The 27,743-nt window shown below is 42.8% G+C and overlaps 2 protein-coding genes across 2 annotated transcripts in view; one reads left to right on the top strand and one right to left on the bottom strand.

Moving 5' to 3' along the window:
* LOC122541193 (zinc finger protein 184-like) overlaps nt 1-27,743 on the top strand; it is a 143,634-nt gene that overhangs the window by 8,399 nt on the left and 107,492 nt on the right. Inside the window, exon 2 of the mRNA XM_043677820.1 lies at nt 1,821-1,903. The gene's annotated coding sequence lies outside the window, so the exon portion shown is untranslated. The remainder of the gene's footprint in view (nt 1-1,820; nt 1,904-27,743) is intronic.
* Nucleotides 1-27,743, bottom strand: part of LOC122541628 (zinc finger protein 271-like) — a 46,136-nt gene that overhangs the window by 12,987 nt on the left and 5,406 nt on the right. The gene's annotated exons all lie outside the window — the stretch shown is intronic.

Raw genomic sequence — 27,743 nt, 5'->3', positions numbered from 1 at the left:
ATATTAGTCCCCTTCCAATTTAGGTGCAATCTGTCCTTCTTGTAGAGGTCACTTCTACCCCAAAAGTGATTCCAATGATCCAAAAATGTGAATCCTTCTCCCATACACCAGCTCCTCAGCCATGCATTAATTTGCTCTATCCTCCTATTTCTGCCCTCACTAGCTTGTAGCACTGGGAGTAATCCAGATATTACTACCCTTGAGGACCTCCTTTTTAAATTTTTGCCTAACTCTCTGTAATCTCCCTTCAGGATCTCAACCTTTTCCCTTCCAAGTCTTTGGTTCCAATGTGGACAATGACCTCCTGCTGGCCCCTCTCCCCCATGAGAACATTCTGCACCCTCTCTGAGATATCCTTGATCCGGGCACCAGGGAAACAACACACCTTTCTGCTTTTTCTCTGTTGGCCACAGAAATGTCTGTCTGTACCTCGGACTACAGAATCCCCTAACACAATTGATCTCTTGGAAGCCGACGTACCCCTCATTGCATTAGAGCCAGTCTCAATTCTAGAAACTTGGCTGTTCGTGCTACCTTCCCCTAAGAATCCATCACACCCTACATTTTCCAAAACAGGATACCTGTTTGAAACGGGTATATCCATAAAATACTCCTGCACTAGCTGTCTACTTCTCTTACCCTTCCTGGAGTTAACCCATCTATGTGACTGTATCTGAGACTTTCCCCCTTCCTATATCTGCCATCCATCACATACTGTTGCTGTTGCAAATTCCTCATCGCTTCTATCTGTCTCTCCAACCGATCCATTTGATCTGATAAGATTCACATCTGCTCTTCTCCCTTTTAAAACTGCTGTTGTTTTGACTTTTTTTTCTCTCAAAGTTCAAAAACAATGCAATTACTGTAATTGCTGCTCCTGGAATTCGAGGAAATCACCTCCAACACCTAAAATACCTCAAAACAAAAAGGAGCAATTCTTACAACCAGAAACTTTTCCCATCCTCCATCTTGGATTACCCAGAATCCTTTATAGAGGTTTATAAAATTATGAGTGGCATTGGTAGGGTAAATAAACAAAGTATTTTCCCTGGGGTGGGTGAGTCCAAAACTAGAGGGCATAGGTTTAGAGTGAGAGGGGAAAGATTTAAAAGGGACCTAAGGGGCACACAGAGGGTGGTGCGTGTATGGAATGAGCTGCCAGAGGAAGTGATGGAGGCTGGTACAGTTACAACATTTAAAAGGCATTGGATGAGTATTTGAATAGGAAGGGTTCAGAGGGATGGCAAATGGAACTAGATTAATTTAGGATATCTGATTGGCATGGACAGGTTGGACCAAAGGGTCTGTTTCTGTGCTGTATATCTGTATGACGCTATGATTCTATGAGGGAGAATGGATCAGAAGGATGTTGTGATACAGTGAGAAAAGACTCAAATGAAACAGTACATTGGAATGGACCAATTGAGCTGAAAGGCCTGTTTCTCTCTGTAATTCAGTTTGTAACTTTGTGGTTAGATTTGAATTCTCAGTCTCTGGATTGTTAATTTAGTTCCTTAGCAGTTCTGCTGCAATACATGAAAACACATTTATTGAAATATCTTTGAACGCCCCTGCCTTTCCCAAAAGTCTGAGGTTGTATTTGATATTTTTGCTCTGGGTCACTATCAAGTGTCCCTGCTATAAACAAAGAGTATATTACAGTCAAGTGTGTAAGAAGAAAGAACTAGTATTCTAATCCTCCACACGGAAATAGACTGGCACTCACTGTGGTACAGTCTCTAACTGATTACTCAGCTCATTCAGCAAAGGAGGAGAGGTCAGATTTGGAGAAAATCATGTTTCCTTTTCCTGTCTTACAGATGGAATGACTATACGACACTGGAGAATACATGGAGGATAGACACTGCAGATAGATCCTGACTGATGAAACAATTGCACAACTGTGGGAAGACTTTTTATTTATACAGATGTGGGACGTGAGCATCAGTGGCTGGGCAGCATTTATTGCCTGTCCCTAGTTGCCCTTCAGAAGGTGGTGATGAGCTGCCTTCTTGAACCGCTGCAGCCGTGGGTTAACCCACAATGCCATTAGGGAGGGAATTCCAAAATTTTGATCCAGCAACAGTAAAGGAATTGTGATATATTTCCAAGTGAGGATAGTGAGTGGCTTAGAGGGGAACTTGAAGGTGGTGGTGCTCCCATGGATCTGCTGTCCTTCTAGATGTGGGGCAGCACGGTGGCTCAGTGGTTAGCACTTCTCCCTCACAGTGCTAGGGACCTGGGTTTGATCCCAGCCTCGGGCAACTTTCTGTATGGAGTTTGCACATTCTCCATGTGTCTGCGTGGGTTTCCTCCCAAAATCCAAAGGTTAGGTGAATTGGCTGTGCTAAATTGCCCATAGTGTTCAAGGATAGGTTCATTCATTAGGAGTAGATATAGGGTTGGGGAATGGGTCTGGCATTACTCTTCGGAAGGTCAGTGTGGACTTGTTGGGCAGAAGAGCCTGTTTCCACACTGTAGGGATTCTATGAAAATGTCATAGGTTTAGAAGGTGCTGTCTGAGGATCAAGTATGACGTGCAATAATTCTTTGTTAACTCATCAAATCTGCTGGTCATCAGAAGATATACAAAGCAAAGTAACTATTCTGAACTCTGACTTTCCTAGGAGAGCAGAAGATTCACTTGGTGAAACTATTCAGATCTACACTTTCACTCACTCTTCTGATCTTCTAAAACACTAGTGGATCCACAGTGGGAAGAAACCATTCAGATGTGTGACAAGGCCTTCATGCAATAAAAAATGTGCTGGAGAAACTCACATCTGGCATTATCTGTAGAGGAAGAAACAGGGTCAATGATTCAATGTCAATATGACTTTTCAAAAAAGTTGGAGTTAGAGGAAATGAAGGAAGTTTGAAAAGTTATGGCCAGTCCCAGTGTCTACGTAATGTACACTTTATTTTGACTGCACATGAAATATCTCTTTAAAAGGACACTATTGTTCAGTAACTATTTTGTCTGCCAACATTTGATTCTAACTTATTTGGGTCAGATCCATTTTTCTCATTGAATTTGGCCTTCCCTTAGTTAACTATTCTTACTCTGGATCGTTTCTTTTGCATTGCCAACTTAATCCTTATGTTACAATAATAAATGTCCCCTATTTGAAAATTGCAACCATATGGTGTCAGCCTTGCTCCTTGAATCAGGGAGGTAACATACCATCTTGGATTCACAACTGTGGCTGCAGAAATACCCGATTGCTCCCAGAACTATCGATTCTCCTATCTCTGTTGCTTTTCCAGACTTCTATTTACCTTACTGTACAGCTGAGCCAGTTTTAGCATCACAAACTGATTGCATTTTCCCAGTTAACCATTACTTTCATCAGTATTCAGAACTCAATGCTTGATGGAATGAGACACGCGAGGGGATTCCTACATAACCTGCCTTCTTGATAGCATCACGCTGAGCAGCTTACCTCCAAATTTTAAAACCGTATCCCTAAGTACTTGTGAAATGAGCCAACTGTCAGAGTGGATGTGGGCTTGTGTTAGCCTTTGCTTTAATTCGTGATGTGAATATAGACAGATCCTCTTAGTGAGCCAGATGGTTTTTCACCCCCCAACAATCAATAGTAGCTTCATCGTATTTGTTAGATTCTAAATTCCAATTTTATTTTCTTTTAGAATTCAAATTTAGTATCTGCTGTCACAGGATTTAAACTGAATTCCCAGAACATTACCTGGATCTCTGGATTAAGCCTAGCGAAAATACAGCTAGCTCATCAATTCCTTAGTGACGGAATGGGACTATTTGGCACCGCCCTTTTGGTGCCAATCATTTGGTCCCGCCGTTTTGGCTCTAAACTGTTTTGGCACTCATTACTTTGGCGCCAATACATATAGATAACCATTGTGTGAAAATTTTGGTTTGTCTCTCTTGCTTAAAATGTTTTCAACCATTTCTGGTATGGGCTCTACAAGAAGGGCTTAAGCATCATCAAGGCAGTAGATGACTATTAACAATTGTTAAGTGAGAAAATGATTACAAAACGAGATTTGAATCTACAGCGGGTCATTACAGCCTTGACTGTCAACTTTTGCTAGTTGAGAAAATTACATCAAGTCATTAGTCATCCTCTTCTTTAACCAAACAAGACTTTTTTTTTATTCTGAATTGGCGCCAAAACAGCTCAACGCCAAAGTAATGAGCGCCAAAACAGTTTGGAGCCAAAACAGCAGGGCTAAATGATCGGTGCCAAAAGGGTGGCGCCAAAACCACATAAGTCCTAGCTTCCCACAAACATAAGAATATCTGTATTAGGAACAGGAGCAAACTATTCGGCCCCTTGAATCTGCTCCATCATTAAATAAATCATGCCACCTGATTATTCCATATTCTTGCCTACCCCGCAAACCTTTAATCCCCTGCTTCTCAAAAATCTATTTACCCTTGCTTTAAAAATATTTAAAGATAGCTTTCACCACCTTTTGAGGGCAAACAGTTCTTGCCTGTCTTTAATTACTGACCTTTCATTGTTAAACAGCAGAAAAGGAAAATTATTTTCCTCATCCGTCCTGTCAATAGCCCTCAGAATCTTCTGTTTTAATCAAGTCATCTTTTACACTTGTAAACTCCAGGAGATACAAACCTCATGTCCAACATTTCCTCATCAGACAACATGCCAATTGCAGGCATTAGTCAAGTATACTTCCAAATTGCTTCCAGCACATTTACATACTTTAAATATGATGAACAATATTGTACACAATACTCCAGATATTGTTTCACCAATGCTTTGCATAACTGAGACATACCTCTCCCTTATTTGTACTGAATTTCCTTCACAATCAACAATAACATTCTGTTGGCTTTTCTCATTACTTGCTGTACCTGCATACTAACATTTTGTGATTTATGCACAAGGACACCTAGATTTCTCTGCCTTTCACCAGAGATTTTATGCTTTTTAAAAATTCTTTGTGACAAAAATAGACAATTTTACATTTTCCCACATTATACTCCATTTAAGAGATCTTCACCCCCACATATAACTGATCTTTCTCCTTTTGCCGCCTCATTATGTCCTCCTCACAAAGTATTTTCTTTGAGTCATCAGGAAATGCGGCAACCCGTACCTTTGATTTCTCCTTCCAAGTCCGTGTAAATTATAAGTTGATGCTCCATGCACTGATTCTTGTGGCACACAACTTGTTACCTTTTGTCAACCAGAAAATGTGCCTACTTTGTGCCTACTTTCTTCCTGTTAGCCAGCCAAATTACAATTATGCCAAATATATTACTCCCTAAATCACGGGTTTTCATTTTTGGCAATTTCATTTTGATGTAGCACCTGATCAAATACCTTCTGAAAATTAAGTGCAGTATTTCCATCAGTTTCCTTTTATTAACAGCACACATTGCTTCAATGAAGTCTAAAATGTTGGATAAACACGAGTTCCCTTTCACAACCTTTCCAAAACTTCACCATAATATCTTTAACAACACCTTGTAATAGCTTCACTATGTTGTGGTTGAACTTGACAAACCAACTAGAGACTCAAGTACTGATTCAACTCATTTATTCACTTACACAATTGGAGTTAGTCTTAAGACTCAACTCTGGCAAAAACACACAAGTTTTCACCTCTTATTCATCTTAGGTCACGAACTCAGTTTCTAATCTGATGAATGTGCACCTATATGTTCACCAGATATCACTGATTTCCCTCAGGCATTATTCGTGTCCACCCAAGGCCCCCTTTTACCCTGCTGATTGTACAGTTCACGCTGTGTTCTTGTTTTAATCACTCACCTGCCTCGCCATTTGCCCTCGGCTCATTCCTTAACTTGCCTGAAGTACACCTAATTTCTGTTCTGCTTAAATTTGTTTTACTAAGAACAATTTTGATTAAAACTATTTAACCCTTTCAACTGGAACAATTTCTGATTCTCCCCTTTTAACCATTGGTTGGCCCAAAGTAGCCAATTTAGTGGTACTGTCCTTTTCCTTTTGCTTGGTCATCTATATATTCTGGCCAGGCATGGAGTTTGGGGATCTAAAGGTACTTGTTTATACTACTTGAATAGGTTGGCGCAGTAACACGAGTTGGATTAGTGGTGCTGGGTAACATGAGTTCTTGCCTCATGTATTTTGGCACTACATTGTCTGAATTCCGTACTCCTGCCATCTTTCTGGTGCAGTGAATCAAGTAGATTTAAGTATAGAATCAATGTCAACTGGGTAAGAAACAAAACATGGGGGATCATTCTAATCCATTGGTATAAAAATACATTCAATCCCAATTCCACAGGCCCTCCCACCAAGTCATACAATCATAGAGTTCTTCCTACAGCAAGGAAATAGGCCCTTTGGCCCAGACTGGTCCATGCTGACCAAAATGTCCACCCATGCTAACCCCATTTCCCTGCACTTAGCCCATATCCTTCTAATCCTTTCCTATCCGTCTATTTGTCCAAGTACTTTTTAAATGTTGGTAATGTACCCACCTAAACCACTTCAGCTGGCAGCTCATTCCATATGTGTACCACCCTTGGATAAAAATGTTGCCCTTCGGTTCCCTTTTATTCATTCTCCTCTAACCTTAAACTGATGCCCTCTAGTCCTCTATTGCCCAACAGTGGGAAAAAGACTGAATGCATTCACTCTATCCATGCCTCTCATGATCTAATACACCTTGACAAGGTCTCCCTCAATGTCTCTGCTCTAAAGAAAAATGTCTCTAAAGAGAGCTCTCCCTACAACTCTGACCATTGAGTCTAGGGAACATCCTTTTAAATTTCTTCTGCACTCTTTACAATTTAATAACAAGGTGACCAAAACAAACCAAGTGCGGCCTCACCAACGTCCTGTATAACAGCAACATAACTTCCCAACTTCTATACTCAGTGCCCCAACTGATGAAGGCCAATGTGCCAAAAGCTTTCCTCACTGCCCAGTCGACCTGTGACTCCACTTTCAGAGAACTGTGAGCCTGAACTCAAAGGTGCCTCTGTTCCATTCCACTCTTTAAGGCCCTGCCATTCAGCATGAAACTCCTACCTTTATTTGACTTTCCAAATTAGCAGTTGCATTAAACCCACACCTTACTTCTTTTACCTCATATCAGATTAGGACATTATATTGAGAATGGTTCTATACTGCATCGACCTCGACTGCTTTTAGTGGTATTTTATTCAAAATTACATAACAATGCATCCTATTACTCTAATATTCTTTAATTAACATTATAATGCATAAACACATTTCACATCAGTTTCCTACATATATTAACCCATTGAGCTGGCAGCCTATCAGGTCATGCTCCCTGTGCTGTGACAGGTTAAACAAGTGTGTAAGTGTTATTCTCAGGGACACCTCACTCATGAATTTGTTTCAGCTTTTCCCTTGTCTGACTCAGCAATCATAATCTATAGCTGCTGTACACATTATTTTTGACTGCATTGTCGGAGAGATTTTTCTGCATATTTATCAATCTATTAATGATCGATACATGTCAATTGAGTACAGTGGCCAAGCTCTGAATTACCTTTATTAGGTCTTGGTCCATATTGAGCAGTCAGTTTTCGATCTCTTGTTTCTTTTTCAGAATTTTCTTAAGTTAGAACTTAAACTGCAAATCTATTGACCCATGGTTGCCAAATCAGCTGAATTTACTTCAGAAGTTCCTGTGTTAAATACTCTGGTGGCAACATCATTGACCAGGCTGTGTTTCAGTCAAATATTTCCTTGAACTGGCAGAGTTTTAGATGGTAGTCAATGGCTACTGTCCACCGTTAGACGAAGCCAAGGGTATGCAACATTCAGGTCTGAAACAAACATCATTAAGGCAAGTTAGTATCGGAGGTGTTTACAATGAAGGTTAGTGGCTTATAGTATAAACTACCATCTAAAATTTTATCATCCTTTACCAACACCAGTCCATCTTCTGGTCCTGGATTTAGTGCCTAATAAAGTTAGTCAGTTAATTGCACTTGCTGCATTGTAGTTGATGTGTGCATTTGTTAAAAGTCACACAACACCAGGTTATAGTCCAACAGGTTTAATTGGAAGCACACTAGCTTTTGGAGCTAGTGTGATCACCTGATGAAGGAGCATCGCTCCGAAAGCTACTGCGCTTCCAATAAAACCTGTTGGACTATAACCTGCTGTTGTGTGACTTTTAACTTTGTACACCCCAGTCCAACACTGGCATCTTCAAATCATGTGCATTTGTTGCTATGGTTGCAATAGGAGCTTATTGCTCTGGGTACACCCACCACTCTCTAATCAAATCAAAGTCAACATTTCCAGTTTTGCTAACCTCATGACTTTTTTTTTCTTTATTCTTTAACGGGATGAGGGCATGGCTGCCTAGGCAGCATTTATTGCCAATCCCTAATTGCCGAGAGAGCAGTTGTGAGTCAACCACTTTGTTGTGGGTCCAGAATCACATGTAGGCCAGACCAGATAAGGTTGGCAGTTTCCTTCCCTAAAGGACATTAGTGAACCACATGGGTTTTTCCAACAATTAGCAATGGACTTATAGTAGTCATTAGATTCTTAGTTTCAGATATTTATTGAATTCAAATTCTACTTTTTGCCATGTGGGATTCAAACCCAGTTCTCCCTGAACATAATTGGGTCTCTGGATTAACAGTCCAGTGATAATACCACTCAGCCATCACCTCCCCTGAGGGGGAAGCCATTTTGGCATGCAGCCCATCCTTGGGACTGGTGTTGAAATATTCCTGCAGTGTTATAGTCAAGTGTGGTAGCACTGCAGGCAAGTTGCACACAATCACTCACCAATGTTATCATTATTGTTATAAATATACTATGGTTACCTTCTCTGGTCTGATTGCTCCTGCTATCACCCAGTCAAGTAAAATTAATTCATCAATTATTTCACTGGCTACTTCTTTTAGGACCCTAGCATGCAGTCCATCAGGACTTGTCAACCTGTTGTTTCAACAATTTGCTCAGTACAACCTCATAGGTGATTGTAATTTTCTTGAGCTCCTCTATCCCTTTGATTTTCTTGATTTGAAGGTATTTTGGGGATGTTATAGTGAAGGCTGATACAAAATAACTATTCAATTTATCTGTTACTCCTTTACTTTCCTCTATTAATGCCCCAGATCCATTTTTCTGTGGGTCAACGTTCACTTTGTTAATTGTACTTTTTAAAGACATCTATAGAAACTTACTATGTTTTATATTTCTAGGTACTTTTCTCTCATATTGTAATTTTTCCCTCCTTGTTCTAGTCATATCTGATTTTATATTCTGTCCAATCTACTGAACTGCCCCCAAATATTTGTGCAATGTGTTTTTTCTTTTAGTTTAGTAAGATTTTACCTTTTTTGGTTAACCATCAATAGTAGGTTTTCCACTTGGAATTTTCATTTTTGTTGAAATGTATTTATTCTGTGTATTCTGTAATGTTCCTTAAATGTCTGCTAAATCATCTCTAATGACCCATCCCTTAATCTAATTTGCCCATTCACTTTAGCTAACTATGCTTTCATGCCCTCATTTGGATTAATATCCTAGTCTTGGACCCAACTTTTGTCTCCTTCAATTGAATGCAAAACTCGAACATATTACGATCAATGCCACCACTCAGTGCCTTCTCTCAGACATTACTCAGTCCTATCACATTGCACAGTATATAGCCTGCTGCTTTAGCCTCTTCTCTGGTTGGCTTCAGATCACGCTGTTCTGAGAAATTATCTCAAATATTCAATGAATTCATCGTCTAAGCTATCTTTACCTGTCTGATTGTCTCAGTCTGTACATACAAGGAAATCTATCTAATCCCATTATTATCACTGTACCTTTCTGACAAGCACCCATTCTGTCTTCTTTCATATTTTTACCCTACCATATGGTCACTGTTAGGGGACTTCTGCATCACTTCCATAATTAACATTTTGCTTTTATCATATCTCATCTGTGGAAATGTGAAGTTTTCCATTTAGGAAGAAGAATGAAAAAAAACAGCATTATTTAAAATGGAGAAAAACTGTAGAAATCTGCACTAAAAACAGACCTGGGGCTATTTATTCACGGAACACAGAAAGCTAGCACGCAGGTGCAGCATACAGTCAGGAAGACTAATGGAATGTTGGAGTATTAAACTCAGCAAGTCTTACTACACCTGTACAAGGTGCTAGTAAGACCACATTTGAAGTACTGAGAGTAGTTTTGGTCCACTCATTTAAGACAAGTTATCATTTAATTGGAGGCAGTTCACTCAGATAACCCCTGATATGAAGGGTATGGACAATCTTATGAGCTAAGGTGAAACAGGTGGGAACTCTACACATTGGCGTTTAGTTGAATGAAAGGTGATCTCATTGAAACATAAGGAGTCTTAAAGGGTTTTAAAGGTTAAATGCTGAGATAATGCTTACCCTCAAGGGAGTATCTAGGACCAGCAGGCATCGTCTCAGAATAAAGTCTCAATTGAAGATGAGGAGGAATTTCATCTCTGACAGTTGACAGTCTTTGCAGTGCTGTGAGGAGGCCGAATCCTTGTATATATTTAGGGCTGAGACAGATTCTTGATCAGAAGGAGAATCAAGGATTACAGGAAGAAGGCAGGAAAGTTGACATATATCAAATCAGCCACAAGAGGCTTGAGGGGCCTACAGCCTACTCCTCTTCCTATCATAGTCTTTTATGGTTGTACCACATTGCTTTTATAGGAGAAAGTGAGGTCTGCAGATGCTGGAGATCAGAGATGGAAATGTGTTGCTGGAAAAGCGCAGCAGGTCAGGCAGCATCTAGGGAACAGGAGAATCGACGTTTCGGGCATTAGCCCTGAAGAAGGGCTAATGCCCGAAACGTCGATTCTCCTGTTCCCTAGATGCTGCCTGACCTGCTGCGCTTTTCCAGCAACACATTTCCATCTCACATTGCTTTTATACCCTGGCTTCTTCCAGAACTTAGGTCATCACTCTCGATTGTGCTAATACTATAATTCATTATCGGAGGCACTCCACCAACCTTACCAACCTTTCTAAATGTTACATGCCCTTCAAAATTCTGGCAATAGTGTTGACAACTTGTGCTTGAGAACCCACCATGTCCATTGGAAGATAGATCCAGGAATCATATCAGCTCTCAGATGAGCTTTGTTTGCTTGCCTTCAGTTTAGGTTGGCACGGTGGCTCAGTAGTTAGCATTGCTGCTTCACAGCACTAGGAATCCAGGTTCAAATCCAGCCAGGATGACTGTCTATATGGAATTTGCATATTTTCCCTGCGTCTGCGTGGTTTCTTCGGGGAGCTCCAGTTTCCTCCCTCAATCCAAAGATGTGCAGATCAGGTGGATTGGCCATGCTAAATTGTCCTGTAGTGGCCAGCGATGTGCAGGTTAGGTGGATTAGCCATGGGAAATGTAGGGTTACGGGGACAGGGTGAGGGTGTAAGGGAGGCTGGGTAAGATACCCATTGGAGGTACTACATGGCCAAATGGCCTCTTTCTGTACTATAGGGATTTCATGATTCTGGAGGTAGGCTCCATATATCTACATTTGACCTGTATCCCTTACAATATAAATTTATCTACACAGATTTAAAATTAACAACTGATCCAGCATCCACTACTGTTTGGGGAACAGAGCTCCAAATACCGACCACCCAGCGTGTGTGTAAAAGTGCATCTTGGACTATTTGGCAATTATGCTCAGATTATGTCCCCTAGTTCTAGAATCCCCAACCAGCGAAAACAGTTTATCTACCCTGGCTTTTCTTGTTAATAACTTGAAGACTTTGATCAGATTATTTCTCAATTCTACAGAAAAACCAGTCTAATTTGAATAATCTCAGAGACAGGAGCAGATTGGGAGGTAAATTTTGGAAATGTGTAGAAGTAACAGGGTTATTGTCATGGGTGACTTTAACTTCCCTAATGTTGATTCAAATAGTTCAAATAGTTTGGATGGAGCAGTTTTTGTCAGGTGTGTCCAGGAAGGTTTCCTGAGACAATATATATCAATGTGGACTTCAACAGTTTCCTCATTTCCCCTTCCCCCACCTCACCTTAGTTCCAAACTTCCAGCTCAGCACTGTCCCCATGACTTGTCCTACCTGCCTATCTTCTTTTGCACCTATCCACTCCACCCTCCTCCCTGACCTATCACCTTCATCCCCTCCCCCACTCACCTATTGTACTCCATGCTACTTTCTCCTCACCCCCACCCTCCTCTAGCGTATCTCTCCACGCTTCAGGCTCTCTGCATTTATTCCTGATGAAGGGCTTTTGCTCGAAACATCGATTTTACTGCCCCTCGGATGCTGCCTGAACTGCTGTGCTCTTCCAGCACCACTAGTCCAGAATCTGGTTTCTAGCATCTGCAGTCAGTGTTTTTACCTACAATATATAGATAGGCCAACCAGCAGGGAGGCATATTAGATTTGGTGCTTTGCAACGTACCATGTCAGGTGTAAAATCTCTCGGTGGGAGAGGATTTCAATGATAGTCATCAGCTTTACGATACTCATGGAGAGAGAGAGAGAGATAGGAGCAGACAGTATGGGAAAGTATTTAATTGAGGAAAGAGGGAATTACAGTGCTATTGGGCAGGAAATGGGGTGCCAAAACTGGGAACAGATGTTCTCAGGGAAATGCACAACAGAAGTGTGGAGGTTGTTTAGGAAGCACTTGCTGATAGTGCTGAACGGTTTGTCCCACTGAGGTAAGGAAGGGATGATAGGTTGAAAGAACCTTGGGTGACAAGGGATGTAGAACATCTCGTCAAGAGGAAGGAGGAAGTTTACTTCAGTTTGAGGTGGCAGGATTGGATAGGGCTTTAGAGAGTTATAAGGTAGCCAGAAAAGAACTGAAGAATAGACTTAGGAGAGCTAGATCAGGGCATGAAAAAGTTTTAGTGGGTAGGATTGCAAAAACCCTTAGGCTTTCTACACTTACATGAGGAACAAGTGGATGGCCAGAGTGAGGGTAGGGCCAATCAAGGAGAGTGGAAGAAATTTGCACCTGGAATCGGAGGAAGTAGGGGAGGATCTCAATGAATATTTTGCTTCATTATTCACTACTGAGAGGGACCCTGACGTTTCTAAGGACAGCTTGAATCAGACATATGCTATAATGGCAAGGTGGCTCAGTGGTTAGCACTGCTGCCTCACAGCACCAGGGTCTCAGGTTCGATTCCACCCTCGGGCAACTGTCTGTGTGGAGCTTGCACATTCTCCCAGTGTCTGCATGTGTTTCATCCAGGTGCTCTGGTTTCCTCCCACAGTCCAAAGATGTGCAGGTCGGGTGAATCGGTCATGCTAAATTGCCCATAGTGTTAGGTGCATTAGTCAGAGGGAAATGGATCTGGATGGGTTAGTCTTTGGAGGGTCGGTATGGACTGGTTGGGCCAAAGGGCCTGTTTCCACACTGTAGGTAATCTAATCTAATCTAAACAGGTTTATGTTAGGAAGGAGGAAATGCTGAAAACTTTGACAAACATGAAATCCCCTGGGCCATACCCAAGGAAGCAAGGGAAGAGATTGCTGCACCTTTGGTGATAATCTTTGCATCCTCACTGTCCACTGGAGTAGTGCAGATGATTGGAAGGTGGCAAATGTTATTTCCTTGTTCAAGAAAGGAAATAGGGATAATTCTAGGAATTACAAGAGTCAGTCTTACGTCAGTGGTGGGCAAAGTATTGGAGGGGATTTTGAGAGACAGGATTTATGATTACTTGGAAAACATTAGTTTGATTAGAGATAGTCAGCATGGCTTTGTGAAGGGCTGGTCATGCCTCACAAACCTTATTCAATTCTTTGAAGATGTGACAAACACATTGATGAAGCTGCAGCAGTGAATGTGGTGTACATGAATTTTAGCAAGGCGTTTGATAAGATTCCCCATGGTAGGCTCATTCAGAATGTAAGGAGGTATGGGATACAGGAAAACCTGTCTGTCTGGATACAGAATTGGCTGGCCCATAGAAGACAGAGGCTGGTTGTAGATGGAAAGCATTCAGCCTGAAGCTCGATGACCAGTGGTGTTCCACAGGGGACCTCTGCTCTTTGTGATTTTTATAAATGACCTGGATGAAGAAGTGGAAGGGTGAGGTAGTAAGTTTGCCAATGACCTGAAAGCTTGTGGATAGTGTGGAGGGCTGTTGTAAGTTGCAACAAGACATTGACAGGATGCAGAACTGGGCTGATAAGTGGCAAATGGAGTTCAACCTGGAAAGGTGTAAATTTATTCACTTTGGAAGGTCGAATTTGAATGCAGAATACAGGTTTAAAGGCAGGATTCTTGGCAGTGTGAAGGAACAGTGGAGTCCATGTCCATAGATCCCTCAAGGATAGGGTTGTTAAGAAGGCATATGGTGCGTTGGCTTTCATTAGCAGGGGAATTGAGTTCAAGAGCTGAGAGTTATTCTAGACTTCTCTAGAATCCTGGTTAGATCACACCTGGAAATTTGTGTTCAGTTCTGGTCACCTCATTATATGAAAGATGTGGAAGCTTTAGAGAGGGTGCAGAAGATATTTACCAGGATAGTGTCTGGACTGGAGAGCATGTCTTATGAATAAAGATTGAGGGAGCTCGGGATTTTCTCATTGGAGTGAAGCAAGATGAGAGGTGACTTGATAGAGGTGTACAATATATGGAGAGGCATAGATAATCAGAGACTTTTTCCCGTGGCACAAATATCTATCATGAGGAGGCATAATTTTAAGATGATTAAAGGAAGATTTTGGGGAGATGACAGAGGTCACGGGTACGGAGAATGTACTGCCAGCAGTGATAGTAGAGTCAGATACATTAGTGGCATTAAAGCAACTCTTGGATCGGCACATGGAAGTTAGTACAATGAAGGGTATCTAAGTTAGTCTGATTTTAGAGTAGGATAAAAGGCTAGTACTACATAAAGGGCTGAAGGGTCTGTACTGTGCTGTACTGTTCTATGTTCTGTCCTCATAACTTAACCCCTGAAGTTTAAGTACATTTCATGCAAGCTTCTATTGTGCTCCCTCCAAGAATGATATATCCTTCCTAAGATATTGCACCCAGATGTGCTCACAGTACTCCAAGTAAGGTCTATCTGGGGTTTTGTATAGCTGCAGCATAATTTCTGCATCCTTGTACTCCAATCCGGTAGGTATAAAGGCCAGAATTCCATCAGCCTTCTTGGTTACTTTCTGTGCCAGTTGTGACATTTTAAAGATCTATGTGCCTGAACCAAGTCTCTAGACATCCGCTGCATTTAACTTCATACCACTTAGAAAGTAGCCTGATTTATCCTTTTTTGTTCTAAAGTGGATAACCTCACATTTGGTTACATTGAACTCCATCTGCCATAGTTTTGCCCATTCACTTAGTCTGTCAATATCCCTTGATAATTTTATGTCATTATCTACACTGTCTACAATGTCACCTAACTTTGTGTCATCAACAAATTTGGATGTATGATTTTTTATGTCATTATCCAAGTCTTAAATAAATAATGTGAATAGTTGAGGCCCCGACATAGATCTTGGTGGGACACGCTGGTTTGTGTACCTGCCATTTTGTGTACCTATCCATTATCCCTACTTTGTCACCTGCCACTCAAGCAATTTCCCAGCTCTATCAGTAATTTGCCCTCAATTCTGTGGGTTTCAACCTTATGAAGAGACTGCTAACTGTGACTTTATCAAATACCTTCTGGAAGTCCATAGAAACAACAACCATTGACATTCTCCACTGTAGTCACCTTTACAAACAATTCAACAATGTTTGTCAGGCATGACCTTACCCATTATTGCAACCATGCCAGCTCTCCATGAATAAATGAAAATGTGTTCAGACACTCCATCTCTGATTAAAGACCCCAAATGATAGACTAACTGGTCTGTAATTGCTTTGATTTTCCTCTTTTGCAGAGTGACATGTGCAAGGTTGACTCCTGTATCTGGGGAACTCTAAAAGATTATAGTTAGGGTGTATACACTGTGCTCCCCTACATATTTTCGCATGCTTGGATGGAAACAGTCTAGTTCTGGCATTCATAACTTTAATTCCACAATTTCCTCATTACTGAAATTTTACTTACATTAATTTTTCTCAGAATTCCTATAGTGTGAAAGAGGCTATTTGGCATATAGAGTCCACACCAACACTCTGAAGAGCATCCCACTCAGACACAGCCCTTAATCTATCCCAGTAACACATTACCTACAGCCTCTAACTTGCATATCCCTTGACACTATGGGTAATTTCACATGGCCAATCCACCTAGCCTGCACATCTTTAGACTGTGGGAAGACGCCAGAGCACCCAGTAATTTTATTCAGTCCCTGTTTCCAATCCACTATTTATTTCCTCAGCACTTCTGGAAAGCAACCTCCTGTACTGTAAATACTGAGGCAAATGAATTATTCAACATATCTGCCATTTCCTGATAGTCATGGATAGTATTCCCACTTTCAGTCTTTGGTGGGCCAACATTGCTCCTGACCACCCACTTTCCCTTTATGTAATTATAATGTTTCTTTTTATTGATTTTGATGTCACTGGCAAGTTCCTTTATAATCCCTATCTGTAGCTCCTAACCTGCTTTGTGGTCCGATGTTCGCCTTCATTCATTTTCCATTCAGCAGGATCTGTGCTGTTTTTTTGCATAATTTTGCATTCCCAGTGAAGTTGTACTAATAAACTACAACATTGCCTTTTGAGAAATACAAACCAGTCGATTACCACTCCCACCAGTCTACTCACAATCAGCTACAAACTGATGGAAAGGGTTGTTAACATTACTATAAAGCAGCATTTACAAAGCAATAACCTGTTCACTGATGCTGTTTGTGTTCATGTATCGCCATTTTACTGCTGACCTTATTGGGCTTGGTCCAAATGTGGATGACATAGCTGAATTCCAGCGATAAAGTGGGGGTGTCTGTCCTTGACATTAAGGCAGCAATTGATCAAGTGGAGCATCAAGAAGCTGTAGCAAAACCAGAGTCAATGGGAAACCTCTCCACTAGTTAGAGACATATCTAGTGGAAAAGGAAGGTAGTTGTAGTTATTGGAGATCAGTAATAGAGATGTACAGCATGGAAACAGACCCTTCAGTCCAACTCGTCCATGCTGACCAGATATCCTAACCTAATCTAGTCCCATTTGCCAGCACTTGGTCCATATCCCTCTAAATCCTTCCTATTCATATACCCAGCCTTTTAAATGCTGTAATTGTACCAGCCTCCACCACTTCCTCTGGCAGCTCATTCCATTCCTCTGCGTGAAAAAGTTGCCCTTTGGGTCCCTTTGATATCTTTCCACTCTCACTCTAAGCCTATGCCCTCTGGACTCCCCCATCTCAAAGAAAAAACCTTGTTTGTTTATCCTACCCATGCCCCTCGTGATTTTATAAATCTCTGTAGGTCACCCTCAGCCTCCGATGCTCCAGGGTAGTGTCCTAACTCTTAGCTGCTTCACCAATTACCCTCCTTTCATCATAATATCAGAGGTGGGAATATTTGCTGATGATTGCAGAATGTTCAGAACCATTCATGACACCTCAGGTGCATCAAGACCTGCACAACATTCAAGCTTGAGTTGTTAAGTGACATGTAACATTAGTACGACACAAGTGCCAGGAAATGACCATCTTGAACAAGGGAGAATCTAACCGTCATCCTGTGACAGTCAATGTCATTATCATCATTATCCCACTATCAACATCCTGGCCCTCACCATTGACCCAAAACTGAACTAGCCATGTAAAAGACAAGAGCAAGACAGAGGCTAGGAATTCAGCAGTGGTGTAACTCTGCTTCTGACTCCCCAAAGCCTAGTTACCATCTACAAGACACAACTCAGGATTATGATGGAATACTCCCCACTTGTCTGGTGGAGTGCAGCTCAAACAGCACTCAAGAAGTTTGACACCATCCAGGACAAAGCATTGAGTGGCCCTCCATCCACCACCTTCAACATTTAATCCCTTCATTACTGATGTACAGTGACAGCAGTGTTTACCATCTACAAGACCCTTTACAATAACTCACTACAATATTCTTAACAGCCTTCCAAATCTATGATTTATGTTACCTAGATGGTGAAGACAGCAAATACAGAGGAACACCACTGCCTTTCAAAGCCACACAACACCCTGACTTGGAATGTATTGCTTTTCATTCAGTGTAACTGGGTCAAAATCCTGCAAGTCCCTTTTCGGTTGCGCTGAGTTTCCCTGCATCCTAAGAACTGGTTTGAGAAGGCAACTAATCACATCTCCTCCAGGGTAATTAGGAATGGACAATGAATGCTGGCCTAGCCAGTGAGATATGCCCTGAAGTGAAAAAAAACAAAAATATTCGGATCCCAGTTTATGTTATCCTGCAGCCATGTCTCTGTGGTAGACAAGCAGGAGGCTGGGAGAAAGAGTCTAGATTAGTGTGGTGCTGGTAAAGCACAGCAAGTCAGGCAGCATCTGAGGAGCAGGAAAACCAACGGAGAACACAGCGAGCATGGAGGTGGAGAAATCGACGTTTTGTGTGTAACCCTTTTTCGGGATTGGGGATAGATGCAAGGGGAGCTACAGGTAAAGGGGGTTGGGAGCGGCAGGGTAGTGAGGTGGGGGTAGATGCTTGGTCACGGGAGGGATTAATCCGATAGGTGCCTGATAGAAATAAAGGAAGGGGGGTGGGCGGAGAGAGCTGGGAACGGAAATTATTTGAAATTGGAGAACTCAGTATTGAGTCACAGCATTCAGTAGGCACATTTTATGTCCCAAGTAGTTCATTCATCTCATCTCTTCTGTGTCCCTGCTGGCGGTGACCACGTCTCATATTTCCTTGGTCCTGCTGTCAAACATTTACCAGGGGAACTGAGACAGCAGCTGTAATAAGTGAGGTTTTATTCAGATGGGACAGTGACAAGTTTAAATCCCCACCTCATCTGCTGATCAAAGTCATCTCTGTTTCCCAAATTTCAGGAAACCCATGTTGGTCCAGAAATATTTGGATTGACTGTGAGAGACGTCAATCAGAGAGCCCACCCACTCTGCCCATTGTCTCCTCTTCCTCTTCCAGAGCTGGTTCACTTCCTATAGGGACTGAAAACCAATTGAGGAGATGGTGAGTGAAGGAGCAGCTTTTATACAAATTGTATCCCATAATATCCACACCAATCTTCAGGCAGTCTGACTATCCTGTGGGCAGTCAGGGGTGGAAATGTCCCTTATGCTGTGTGAGAAGATCCAGCTGAGAGAGTTGTTTTCTTGGTGCTGAACTGTTTTAGTGGAGCTGTGTGTTGTCTGTGGAATGTTAATTAGAAGTATTTCCAATTTCCCTCTGATTTACAGGCTGAGTTTTGTTGATGGCTCATTTCTGAATGAGAGGGTGAGGTATAATTATCTGGAAGGTGTAGAATGTCTGAAGATTCTTCTTGATTTCCAATTGTTGAGTTCTTGGCTGTGTGTTGGGAGCTGGAAAAGCGCAGCAGGTCTGGCAGCATCCAAGGAGCAGGAGAATCGACGTTTCGGGCATGAGCCCTTCTTCAGGAGCTGGTTATTATTTTATGGACTGTGCATGGTTAGTTCTATGTGGAGATCTGGGTGTTTATCTCCACAGGGGCGGATCGGTGGATCAGTGGTTAACACTGCTGCCTCACAGCGCCAGGGACTCGGGTTTGATTCCAGCCTCAGCTGGCTGACTGTGTGGAGTTTGCACATTCTCCCGTGACTGTGTGGGTTTCCTCCTGGTGCTCCAGTTTCCTTCCGCAATCTAAAGATGTACAGGCCAGGTGAATTGGCCATGCTAAATTGCCCATAGTGTTAGGTGCAATCGTCAGGGATAAATGTAGGATCAGGGAATTGGTCTGGGTGGGTTACTCTTTGGAGGTCAGAGTGGACTTGTTGGGCTGAAGGGCCTTTTCCATACTGTGGGGAATCTAATCTAATCATAATTACTGTTACCTCCTCAGAATGATAAACAGACTTGTATTTTATATAAATTATTTCACAACCACCAGATGCCCCAAAGCTCGGTTATAATGTAGGAAATGTGTGGCCAATATGCACACAACAAAACCTCACAAACAGCAGCAGATAATATATTTTAGAATGATGTTGTTCGAGATATTGTTACAATCTCTGTGGAGCCTCAGAAATTTTATAAGTATTTCAAATTCCCAGTCAACATCTTAAAGAAATCACCTGGGACCCATTTGCATTTAAGACATCTACTCTAACAAACTGAGTAAAGAATAGCTAATAGGCAACTAATACACTGATCTACTGAAAAGATATCTAATCTTTAAACTTTTAACATGACTGAACATAGAATCCTCGTGTGGAAACACTTCATTCAACATATAGAGTCCTCATCACCCCCCAAATCTCTGTAACCTGTATTTTTCCCATTGCTAATCCACCAACTGCACATCTCTGGACTGAGAGAGAAACAGGAGCACCAGAAAGAAACCCATCCAGACACAAGGAGAATGAGCAAACTCCACACAAATAGTGCCCAAGGATGGAATTGAACCTGGATCCCTGGTTCTCTGAGGCAGCAGAGCTAACCACTGAGCTGCCATCAACATCAGAAACTTAAAAGTTCCACTTCATCGTTATGTAGCTGAAGGTGATTTAATGAATCTAGAAATGTGTTGATGAATTACTTAAAGTATTTTTTGTCCATAAACCTCTCATTAATGGGTTTGCTGCTTCTATACATTCTATGGCGGATTATTGGGCATGAAAGTGCCACAGCCTATCATGTAGGACATGGAGACCTTGGGGTATGGGGGTGGGTCATGTCATTATTGGGGCAAAGGGAGTCTGTGGGGAGTCAAGGTGTGAGGGCCAGAGAAATTTTCTTTGTTTATTTCTTAAAGCTGGAATGAATTCCCAAAGCACAGAGGCAGGTCTTCTAAACAGGTTGTCTTGGCACCCTGCATTGACTAGCCCAGCTCCACCTTGCCTGCCTGTCACAAACATTGCACCTTTGTGAAAAATGATTGCTGAGATGGGTCAGCCAAGCTGGAAATTTTCCTGATTCCTAGCTTGGAGATTCTGTTTCAGAAAGTCTATGCAGTCAGCCTCATCTCCACTTTCCTTTGCTTTCAGGTGGCTTTGGACATTTAGCTCTTGCTAAACTGTCCTCTTAGTAATCAAACTACCTAGACTGTTGCCAGGCAAAGTTTTACAACTTCTGGGGCAACCCCATTTTCCAACCTCTATCTTGCCGAAGCCACATGCCAACTCACTGACACCTCCTCCTACTGCCCCCTTGATCACGACTTGACCTCCCATCACCAAACCATCATCTCCAAGACCATCCACAATTTCATCGCCTCGGGAGACCTCCATTTCGCAGCCTTCACCTCATAGTCCCCCAACCCCACATTGCCTGTTTCTATCTTCGCTCTTTGGGCCAGGAACTCCCCACCCACATTTGGGACACCAACCCATGCCATGCACCTTCTCCAAGACTTTCAGTTCCCCGGTACCCCAACACCTCATCTTCACCAGGGACATCCAGTCTCTCTACACCTTCAACCTTTTCCCATCAGAACGCACTGCCCTTTGCTCCCTCCACTCCAACCCCAACTTCACCATCAAACCAGCTGGTAAAGGAGGCACAGTGGTAGTTTGACGCAACAAACTCTACCTTGCGGAAGCCACACACCAACTTCTATCACTCCTTTGATCATAACCTGGCCTCCCATCACCAAATCATCATCTCCAAGACCATCCACAGTTTCATCGCCTCGGGAGATCTCCCATTCACAGCCTTCACCTCATAGTTCCCCAACCCCACACTACCTGTTTTTATCTTCTCCATAAAATTCATAAACCTGACTGCCCCAGTCGACAGCTCATATCTGCCTGTTCCTGCTCCAGTGTACTCATGTCCTCTTATCTTGACTCTAACCTGTACCCTTTGGTCCAGGAATTCCCCATCCAAGATACCACCTATGCCATACATATGCTCCATGACTTTCAGTTCCCTGGCCCCCAATACCTCATCTTCACCATGGACATCCACTCTTTCTAAACTTGTATCACCCCCATGAGGGCCTCAACGCCCTCCATCTCTTCCTCGTCCACAGACCCAATCATTTCTCCTCCACCAACCCTCTCATCCGCCCTGTAGAACTGGTCCTCACCTTAACAACTTTTCCTTTCAATCCTCCCACTTCCTACAAACCAGAGGGGTGGCCATGGGTCGGTGCAAGGGTCCAGGCTGTGCCTGCCTCGTTGTAGGGTCCATGAAACAGTCTCTCTTCCTCAGCTACACTGGCACCATCCCCCACCTTTTCCTCCAAATCAATGACTGTATCAGCGCTGTCTCATGCTCCTACAAGGAGCCTGAATAGTTCATCCACATCACCTTCCAGCGTGACCTCAAATTCACCTGGACCATCTCAGACACCGCCCTCCCCTTCCTGGACTCCCCAATCTCCATTTCCGGCAATGACTCAGCACCGACATCTATTACAAACCCTTTACCTCCCACAGCTACCTCGATCAGTCTTCACAGTCGAAGACTGAAGTAATATCCCAAAAATTTAAAAGAGTGAGGGGGCAAAGCTGAGTGTGGTGGCCATCACCAAGGAGAAGGTACAAGGAAAAAAAAATGAATGGCCCGAAAGTGGATAAATCACCTGGACCAGATGGACAAAACCCCGGAGTTTGAAAAGAAGATAGCTGAAGAGATGGTGGAGGCATTAGTGGTGATCTTTCAGGAATCGCTAGAATCAGGGAGGGCTCCAGACACCCCTGGATTGGACACCCCTGGTTAAAAAGGGAATAAGGAAAAGGATGGAAAATTTCAGACTGATTAGCCTAACCTCAGTCATGCGTAAGATCATGGAATCCATTGTGAAGGATGAGATTTCTGAATACCTGAAAGTGTATGGTAAAACAGGGCAACATCAGACTGGTTTCATCAAGGGGATGTCATGCCTGACAATGTTAGAATTCTTTGAGGAAGTAATAAGAAGGTTAGGCCAAGGAGAGCTAATGGATGTTATCTACTGCACTTCAAGAAGGCCTTTGACAAGGTGCCACGATTGAGTAAGATAAGGGCCCATGGTGTCAAAGGAAACGTGCCAGCATGGATAGAAGCTTGGCTGTCAGGCAGAAAGCAGAGAGTGGGGGGGATGGTAGCGCAGTGACAAGTGATGTTCCGTAAGGCTCAGTGTTGGGACCACAACTTTTCACTTATACATTAATGATTGAGAACTGAGGGCATTCTGGCTAAGTTTGCAGACAATACAAAGTTAGGTAAAGGGACAGATAGCATTGAGGAGGTGGAGAGGCTGCAGAAGGATTTGGACTGATTAGGAAAGTGGGCAAAGATGTGGCAGATGGAGCACAACATGGGAGAGTGTGAGGTCATGCACTTCGATAGGAAGAATAGAGGCATGGACTACTTTCTAAATGGAGAGAAAATTCAGAAGTCTGAAGTGTAGAGAGACTTGGGAGTTCGAGTTCAGAATTCTCTCAAGGTAAACTTGCAGTTTGAGTCAGTAGTTAGGAAGGCAAATGCAATGATGGCATTATTATGACTAGACTATAAATGCAGCGATGTACTTCTGAAGTGCAAGATGTCTCTGGTCAGTCCACATTTGGAGTGCACAGTTTTGGGCCCAATATCTCAGGAAGGATGTACTGGTGAATGTTCAGGGGAGATTCACGAGAATGGTCCCCGGGATGAAAAGCTTTGCATATGAGGACTCTGGTTTTATCCTCAATGGAAATTAGAAGGATGAGGGCGGACCTAATTGAATAGAGTACTGAATGGCCTGGACAGGGTATATCTGTGTGGGAAATCATGTCTCACAAACTTGATTGAGTTTTCTGAGGAAGTAACAAAGAGGATTGATGAGGGTGAACGTGATCTATATGGTCGTTGGTAAGGTGTTTGACAAGGTTCCCCATGGGAGACTGATTAGCAAGGTTAGATCTCATGGAATACAGGGAGAACCAGCCATTTGGATACAGAACTGGCTCAAAGGTAGAAGACAGAGGGTGATGATATAGGGTTGTTTTTCATACTGGAGGCCTGTGACCAATGGAGTGCCACAAAGATCGGCGCTGGGTCCATTACTTTTAGTTATTTATATAAATGATTTGATGTGAACATAGGAGGTATAACTAGTAAGTCTGAAGGTCAAATAGATCACATCTACCACTCTGCTCTCATTAATCATCATTGTTACTTCTTCAAAAACCTCAATCAAGTTTGTGAGACATGATTTTCCCAAGCACAAAGCCACGTTGACCTTTTATAATTTACATCAATGAATTAGGTAATGGGACTTGAGGCATAGGAACGAAATTCAGAGATGACATCAAGATTAATAGGAAGGTATATTACAAAGAAGGCATAAAGAGTTTTAGACAGATGCATAAGAGGTATAGTTAGTAAGTTTGCAGATGACACCAAAATTGGAGGGGTAGCGAAGACAGTTACCTCAGACTACAACAGAATTTTGACCAGATGGGCCAATGGGCTGAGGAGTGGCAGATGGAGTTTAATTCAGATAAATGCGAGGTGCTGCATTTTGGGAAAGCAAATCTTAGCAGGACTTATACACTTAATGGTAAGGTCCTAGAGAGTGTTGCTGAACAAAGAGACCTTGGAGTGCAGGTTCATAGCTTCTTGAAAGTGGAGTTGCAGGTAGATAGGATAGTGAAGGCGGAGTTTGGTATGCTTTCCTTTATTGATCAGAGTATAGAGTACAGGAGTTGGGAGGTCATGTTGCGGCTGTACAGCACATTGGTTAGGTCACAGTTGGAATATTGTGTGCAATTCTGGTCTCCTTCCTATCGGAAAGATGTTGTGAAACTTGAAAAAGTTCAGAAAAAATTTACAAGGATGTTGCCAGGGTTGGAGGATTTGAGCTATAGGGAAAGGCTGAACAGGCTGGGGCTGTTTTCCCTGGAGCGTCGGATGCTGAGGAGTGAGTTTATAGAGGTTTATAAAATAATGAGGGGCATGGATAGGGTAAAGAGACAAAAGTCTTTTCCCTGGAGTCGGGGAGTCCAGAACTAGAGGGCATAGGTTTAGTGTCAGACGGGAAAGATATAGATTAGATTAGATTCCCTACAGTGTGGAAACAGGCCCTTCGGCCCAACAACTCCACACCGACCCTCCGAAGAGTAACCCACCCAGACCCACTTCCTTCTGACTAATGCACCTAACACTACGGGCAATTTAGCATGGCCAATTCACCTGATATGCACATCTTTGGACTGTGGGAGGAAACCGGAGCACCCGGAGGAAACCCATGCAGACACGGGGAAAATGTGCAAACTCCACACAGATAGTTGCCAGAAGCTGGAATCAAACTTGGGACCCTGGTGCTGCGAGGCAGCAGTGCTAACCACTGAGCCACTGTGCCACCCCAAATAAAAGGGACCTAAGGGGCAACTGTTTCATGCAGAGGGTGGTGAGTGTATGGAATGAGCTGCCAGAGGAAGTGGTGGAGGCTTGTACAATTATAGCATTTAAAAGGCATCCGGATGGATATATAAATCAGAAGGGTTTAGAGGTATATGGGCAAGTGCCGACAAATGGGACTCAATTATGTCAGGATATCTGGTCAGTATGGATGAGTTGGACCAAAGGGTCTGTTATCGTGCTGTACATCTCTCTGACTCTATGTTGGGAAGATGTTTCCATTGGTAGGACAGACTGGGACCCAATGGCATAGTCTTAGAATAAAGGGAAGATTTATTAGAAGAGAGATAAGGAGAAACTTCTTCAGACAGAGATTGGTGAATCTGGACTTCATTGCCACATAAGGCTGTGGAGGCCAGTTCATAGAGTATATTTAAGACTGAGATGGATAGCTTCTTGAGTATCGAGGGTTATAAGGAGAAAGTGGGAAAATGAGCTTGAGAAACTTATCAGTCATGATTGTATTGTGCCACAGACTCGATGTGCTGAATGGCCTAATTTCTGCCCCAAATCTTCTGGTCTTATCACATCTCTTTCCAACCCCCAAACCTCCAAAATGCAATCCCATACTCCTAATTCCTCTGCCTCCGCCTTATATGCTCCCAGAATGAGCAATTGCACTCCACGACACCCCAGATGTTCTCCTACTTCAAGGACTGCAATTTCTCCTCTCCCATCATCAACAATGCTCTCAATCACATCTTCTCCATTTCCTGCACCTCTACCCTCAAACAAACCCCTCCAAACCACAAGGATCTAGAGTCCTCACATTCCATCTGGCCAATCTCCAAGTCCAGCGCATCATCTCCACCATTCGCCATCTGCAGTCAGACGCCAGCAAAATTATATTTCTCTCCCCATCCCTAGCCATTTTTAGCAGGGACCATTCCCACCGTGACTCCCTCGCTTGGTCCACATACTCCACCAACCCCTCCTTCACACCTGGAATCTTCCCAATGGCTGCAGGAGGTGCAAAACCTGTTCCCACACTTTTGTACCCTCACCTCCGTACAAGATCCTAAAGAATCATTCCAAGTCCTGCAGAGATTCACATGCATTTCCTCCAACCTGATTTATTCCATCCGTTGCTCCCGATGTGGTCTTCCCTACATTGGAGAGACTGAGCGCAAACGTAGGAACCAGTTCAGGGAACATTTATGGTCCGTTCGTTCCAATCAACCCCACCTTCCAGGTGTCATCCATTTCAACTCCCCCTCCCATTCCCCCAACGACACGTCCATCCTGGGCACCCTTTACCATAACACAAGGCAAATTGCGAACTGGAGGAAGAACATCTCCTCTTCTGCCTCGGGAGCTTACAACCATATGAACTTAACATAGAATTCACCGGTTTCCAAGTCTCCCCATCCCACATCTCAGGCCCAGCCCTCCCTGTGCACCCCTCCGCCTCAACCTTTCTTCCCACCTATCCGCTCCACCCTTCTAATCACAGCCACCTCCTATCACTATCTCACCCGTCCATCCCCCAGCCTCGCAACCCTCCCTCCATTTATCTTACAGCCCTTTCCCCGCCCCAGTCCTGATGAAAGGTACTGACTTGAAACAACAATGCTCCTTGACCTTCTGTGCTTTTTCCAGCTCTATTCTTTATCCACCCAGGATATTCTACTTTGCTTTCAAAAACCGAGAAAGTTTCCAACATGATGATCTTACAGACTTCATATTATGAACAATGGGGACATTGGAGTGGTCTGGAGGGAAATACTCCCAGCAGCACCTCAGTAGGAAGCCAAGTTTGATAATGTGCTCAGTGCTTTGTTCTTGAAGACACTTTAACATTTTGTCTCACTGTCATGTGCTGGACTCCCCAACATGGTTGAGAATGGAAGTGTTAATGGGCCACATTTCCCTGTTACTTCATTTATTGTTTATAATTCTCCATAAGATGCAGTAGCACTGAACTGTAGGTTGGGGGCATTTCTACTCTTGGTGAAAATGCTGGAATCTCTTAGTAAGCAGGTTTCAGCAGGCATGGTTTTGTGAAAGGGAAATCACGTTTGAGTAATTTATTGAAGTCCTTTGAGGAAGTGACAAGCAATTTGGATAAAGGAATGTACTATACTCAGATTTGAGAAAGCAAGTATAAATGTAAATTAAGAGTTTATGGTGTAGGAGGTATATATTAGCATGGTTTGAGGACTGCTTAGCCAACAGGAAACAGAGAATACAAGATGTAGCAAATGTAGTTCCATAGGGATCAGATCTTGGCCTCAACTCTTTACAGTTCATCTGAAAGACTTACATTTGCAACTGAATGTATGGTGACTACATTTGTAGAGATACAAGGAAGAATAAAAAATTATGTTCTTTAAACAGAGATTGTAGAACTCTG

Source organism: Chiloscyllium plagiosum, chromosome 37 (assembly GCF_004010195.1).
Source record: "Chiloscyllium plagiosum isolate BGI_BamShark_2017 chromosome 37, ASM401019v2, whole genome shotgun sequence".
NCBI classification, from domain to species: domain Eukaryota; kingdom Metazoa; phylum Chordata; class Chondrichthyes; order Orectolobiformes; family Hemiscylliidae; genus Chiloscyllium; species Chiloscyllium plagiosum.
The sequence above is the reverse complement of the archived record's forward strand: the minus strand, read 5'-3'. Positions and strand labels throughout refer to the sequence as shown.